At 40.9% G+C, this 6,015-nt stretch overlaps 1 long non-coding RNA gene across 1 annotated transcript in view; it reads left to right on the top strand.

Moving 5' to 3' along the window:
* LOC143810002 (uncharacterized) overlaps nucleotides 1-6,015 on the top strand; it is a 243,919-nt gene that overhangs the window by 30,744 nt on the left and 207,160 nt on the right. The window lies entirely within an intron of this gene.

The following is a 6,015-nucleotide window of genomic DNA, read 5'->3' as shown; positions in this document are numbered from 1 at the left end:
GGAACCAGGCATGTAGAGTCCATCCGTTTGCCTTTTCTGCTTCGCACAAAGACACGGTGGTTGGAACCAAAGATCTCAAATTTGGACTCATCAGACCAAAGCACAGATTTCCACTGGTCTAATGTCCATTCCTTGTGTTATTTAGCCCAAACAAGTCTCTTCTGCTTGTTGCCTGTCCTTAGCAGTGGTTTCATAGCAGCTATTTTACCATGAAGGCCTGCTGCACAAAGTCTCCTCTTAACAGTTGTTGTAGAGATGTGTCTGCTGCTAGAACTCTGTGTGGCATTGACCTGGTCTCTAATCTGAGCTGCTGTTAACCTGCGATTTCTGAGGTTGGTGTCTCGGATAAACTTGTCCTCAGAAGCAGAAGTGACTCTTGGTCTTTCTTTCATGGGCCGGTCCACACGTGAGCCAGTTTCTTTGTAGTGCTTGATGGTTTTTGCCACTGCACTTGGGGACACTTTCAAAGTTTTCCCAATTTTTCGGACTGACTGACCTTCATTTCTTAAAGTAATGATGGCCACTCGTTTTTCTTTACTTAGCTGCTTTTTTCTTGCCATAATACAAATTCTAACAGTCAATTTAGTAGGACCATCAGCTGTGTATCCACCAGACTTCTGCACAACACAACTGATGGACCCAACTCCATTTAGAAGGCACAAAATCCCACTTATTAAACCTGACAGGGCATACCTGTGAATGAAAACCATTCCCGGTGACTACCTCTTGAAGCTCATCAAGAGAATGCCAAGAGTGTGCAAAGCAGTCATCAAAGCAAAAGTTGGCTACTTTGAAGAATCTAGAAGACTAAGAAATCTAGAATATAAGACATAATTTCAGTTGTTTCACACTTTTTTGTTAAGTATATAATTCCACATGTGTTAATTCATAGTTTTGATGCCTTCAGTGTGAATGTACAATTTTCATAGTCATGAAAATACAGAAAAATCTAGAAGGTGTGTCTAAACTTTTGGTCTGTACTGTACAAAGTTTAATTCCAGAATGGCATTTTTAACTTTATTCTTGTAATTCTTGTCATAATGTTGTCACTGACGAATAAGAAGAAAAAATTTAAGAGATGCATAATATAATCAATGAATCCATGGAACAGTCATGACAAAAATATGTTTTTTCAAAAACAAGCTCTCCTAATATGGATCTATAAAATTGTGGCTGTAGACTACTATTAGCCCATACCATGTGTCACAATCCAATTTTGGATGCATGGCAGCTCTGGTTCCTCTATAAATTAAATGCAGCTTTTTTTCCCTCAGTTTCCCTCGCTGTAACTGCAGAGTTGCTAGGTCAGCTGATGTGGGTCCTGAGCACTCCCACCATCCTTTAAATGGTCACCTGATGAATCAGCTGACTGTTGGGGATCGAGTTTCTCTATGGAGTCCTGCTGTGCAGTTGCAGCTCTCTGGTGTCTGCTACTTCTGGTGTTTGGAGTCCTGTTTCTGTGTCTTCTGCGGTGTGAAATTGGCAGCAGAGTCTGGAAGCTAAGTGTTGTGTTTATTCCTTGTCCCTCTCATGTTTGTCACTGTCCCCTGTGTGGTACCATCTGCAGTGGCGAAGCTAGCTCCCTTGCCAGCTAGTGCACTAGCCAAGGCAGTGTGACATGACAGCGAGGGATGAGGTTCCTGATGGCAGTGGGGGGGAAGGACCCACTTAGGGCGTTAGATGAGTGTAGGGACAGGCTCAGGTTTGAGCTCAGAGGGTGTCCATCCTTCATTTCCCCATTGGTAGGGCCTTACTCTACCCTTTTCCATCCCGTTGTGTGTTTGCTTTGCCATCTGCTGACCGATCCCCCATTGGGGTCATTGTATTTTGTGACATTATCACCAACCCATACTTTTTTCTGGTGAACCGATGGCTCAAGCATAGGCTTTTGCTCAGATGATCCAGACCCTCACTGATGAGTTTAAGGAGCTGCGGTGTCAGGTGGTGCAGCAGCTTCAGCAGGTGTCAGGGTTCTGGGTCGCAGCTCATGTGCAGGCTCAACCAGAACCCAAGATATCTCTCCCTGACAGGTTCTCTGGAGGGAGAGATACATTTTTGGTTTTTAAAGAGGCCTGTAAGTTATATTTCAGGTTCCGCATTTGGTCTTCAGGGATTGAGGAACAGCATGTGGGGACTATAGTCTCACTTCCCAAGGGTGATACACAATCCTGGGCCTTCTCCCTGATGTAGTCATTTTTGCGGTCGTTGGATGAATTTTTTTGCGGCATTGTCTCTTGTGTATGGGGATCCTGATGGCGTCTCTGTAAAATCAAGCAGGGGGGAGGCCGGCTGAGGAGTACTGCTCAGAGTTTAGGAGATGGGCCACTGACATGCAGTGGAACGGCCCAGCCCTTAGGAGTCAATTCTGTCAGGGTCTGTCAGCAATGACTGAGATCCTCGGCACGGGGGAAGCCCCTCCTGCTACACTCAGTGCTGTGTAGATACAAGAGAAACAATTCTTCCAGTCGAAAATCAATAAAAATAGAACTTTATTCCAGTATGATTAAAAAATGAATGACATCTTCAATTTCATTCAACAATATCATATAAAATTTCCTACATGTTTCTGACTGTAAACCAGTCCTTAACCCCCAAGGGTGGTTTGCACCTTAATGACCGGGCCAATTTTTACAATTCTGACTACTGTCCCTTTATGAGGTTATAACTCTATAACACTTCAACGGATCCTGATGATTCTGACAATATTTTCTCGAGACATATTGTACTTCATGATAGTGGTAAAATTTCTTTGATATTACCTGTGTTTATTTGTGAAAAAAAACGGAAATTTGGCGAAAATTTTGAAAATTTCACAATATTCCAACTTTGAATTTTTATGCCTTTAAATCACAGAGATATGTCACACAAAATACTTAATAATCTCAACAAAACGCGGATTTAGATCCCATTAACCGCACGAAGAGAACCATTATATAAAATCAAGATATCTTTATTAAATGAATATTACAAGAAAACAAAACAAACAAATAAGACCTGATATTTATTAACAAAGTGTCCTGAAGGATAAAAGGACCTGCATACTGTCCACAATAGCAATATAGCTGTTGATATTCATATAACAATCTAATTTGCTGAACAAAAAAGCTAGATGGGTTACTACAATGTATTATAGTGGAAAGTGTAAGATATACTGTGGAAATGCAGGGAAAAATAATTCTCCTTTAAATTAAGGCAGTAACCCCGTCCACATCAATCACATACTAAACCAATCCCATGAATACCCACTAGCCTATTAGACATGCATAGATGTAAAGTATATACATACAGTCCCGGGTAGTATATTAGTGAGACAGGTCCCTTCCTTCACGTGCGCCCCGACGCGCGTTTCGCCCAGAGCTTCTTCCGGGGGCGTGGTTTTGGTGAGGGCCAAACAGTCAATAAATATAGCAAGCTTCCAATAGCAATTTGACACGTACTAAGGGGCGTGAAAGAAGATGAAGTCCATTTCGCTTAATGGCGCATGCGTTCGATGTCACCTCCGGATATTAATCTGAGCACTTCCAGGTCGGCGCTCACTGGAACGCAAGCAAATAATGCCGGCGTATCCAGATATATGAGCGCTCCTGGAGATGCACGGAGCTGAGACATCTATGCGCATGCGCACTGCCCAAAGGACATATTAGAAGAAACAGATGGAATACCGATATAGTATAATAGGCCCATTGTTTATATAATAAGACGGATAACTCTATAGGTTGACTAGTGTCGATTGCTAAAAAATATATATATAACTCCACTGGGCATGGAACAGTAAACAAATGGATCATCATATAGTACATTAATGTCAAACCATCTATTAGAAAAAGAATAAATCAATTAGTAAAGAAATTTAAACATTAATAAATATAAACTTATAAAATCAACCCACATTAAAAATATTACCCTCTTTAAAAAGGATGTCCCAAACCATAACTATATCCATCGGAAACTAATTTAGAACCTTTTTCCTGTGGTTCTAAATTAATTTCCGATGGATATCTAAAATTGACTGGAATTGAGATGGGACGCCATGTTACGTTTGGAGAGCTCCTGATGTGCCTAAACAGTAGAAACCCTCCACAAGTGACACCATTTTGGAAAGTAGACCCCCTAAGGAACTTATCTAGATGTGAGCTGAGAACTTTGAACCCCTACAGTTTATAACGCAGAGCCTTGAAAATAAAAATTCTTTTTTTTTCGCAAAAATTATTTTTTAGCCCCCAGTTTTGTATTTTCCCAAGGGTAACAGGAGAAATTGGACCCCAAAAGTTGTTGTCCAATTTGTCCTAAGTACGCTGATACCCCATATGTGGGGGAACACCACCGTTTGGGCACATGGCAGAGCTCGAAATGAAAGGAGCGCCGTTTGGAATGTAGACTTGGATTGTTCTGCAGGCGTCATGTTGCATTTGCAAAGCCCCTGATGTACCTAAACAGTAGAAACCCCCCACAAGTGACCCCATATTGGAAACTAGACCCCCCAAGGAACTTATCTAGATGTGTTGTGAGAACTTTGAACCAACAAGTGATTCACTACAGTTTATAACGCAGAGCCGTGAAAATAAAAAATAATTTTTTCCCACAGAAATTATTTTTTAGCCCCCAAATTTTTATTTTCCCAAGGGTAACAAGAGAAATTGGACCCCAAAAGTTGTTGTCCAATATGTCCTGAGTACGTTGATACCCGATATGTTGGGGTAAATCCCTTTTTGGGCACTTGGGAGAGCTCGGAAGGGAAGGGGCACTGCCTTACTTATTCAACGCAGAATTGGCTGGAATTAAGATCGGACGCCATGTCGCATTTGGAGAGCCCCTGATGTGCCTGAACAGTGGAAACCCTCCACAAGTGACACCATTTTGGAAAGTAGACCCCCTAAGGAACTTATCTAGATGTGAGAACTTTGAACCCCCAATTCTAACTGAAACCCTAACCCAAACACACCCCTAACCCTAATCCCACCCCTAACCTGAACATGCCCCTAACCCTAATCCCAACCATACCCCTAACCCCAACACACCCCTAAGCCCAAAACACCCCTAACCCTAATCCCAACCCTAACCATACCCCTAAATCCAACACACCCCTAACTGTAATCCCAACCATAACCCTAACCACACCCCTAACCCTGACACACCCCTAACCCTAATCCCAACCCTAATCCCAACCGTAAGTGTAATCCAAACACTAAACCTATCTTTAGCCCCAACCCTAACCCTAATGGGAAAATGGAAATAAATACATTTTATTTAATTTATTATTTTTAAGGGGGTGATGAAGGGGAGTTTGATTTACTATTGATAGTGGGGTTTTTTAGTGGATTTTTATGATGGGCAGCTGTCACGCACTAAAAGACGCTTTTTATTGCAAAAAATAGTTTTTGCATCTCTACATTTTGAGAGCTATAATTTTTCCATATTTTGGTCCACAGAGTCATATTAGGTCTTGTTTTTTGATGGACAAGTTGACGCTTTTATTGGTACCATTTTCGGGCATGTGACATTTTTTGATCGCTTTTTATTCCGAGGCAGAATGATCAAAAACCAGCTATTCATGAATTTTTTTTTTTTTGGGGGGGGCGTTTATACCATTCCACGTTTGGTAAAATTGATAAAGCAGTTTTATTCTTCGGGTCAGTCAGGTTTTTTTATGTTTTGGCGCTTTTATACGATAAAAACTACTTTTTATAAAAAATAATTATTTTTGCATCGCTTTATTCTGAGGACTATAACTTTTTTATTTTTTCGCTGATGATGCTGTATGGCAGCTCATTTTTTGCGAGACAAGATGACGTTTTCAGCGGTACCATGTTTATTTATATCTGTCTTTTTGATTGCGTGTTATTCCACTTTTTGTTTGGTGGTATGATAATAAAGCATTGTTTTTTGCTTTTTTTTTTTTTTTACGGTGTTCACTGAAGGGGTTAAGTAGTGGGACAGTTTTATTGGTCGGGTCGTTACGGACATGGCGATACTAAATATGTGTACTTTTATTGCTTTTTTTATTTAGATAAAGAA

The sequence above is a fragment of the Ranitomeya variabilis genome, chromosome 2, assembly GCF_051348905.1.
Source record: "Ranitomeya variabilis isolate aRanVar5 chromosome 2, aRanVar5.hap1, whole genome shotgun sequence".
In the NCBI taxonomy this organism is placed as follows: Eukaryota; Metazoa; Chordata; class Amphibia; order Anura; family Dendrobatidae; genus Ranitomeya; species Ranitomeya variabilis.
Note: the sequence above shows the minus strand (reverse complement) of the source record. Positions and strands in the feature narration are given on the sequence as shown.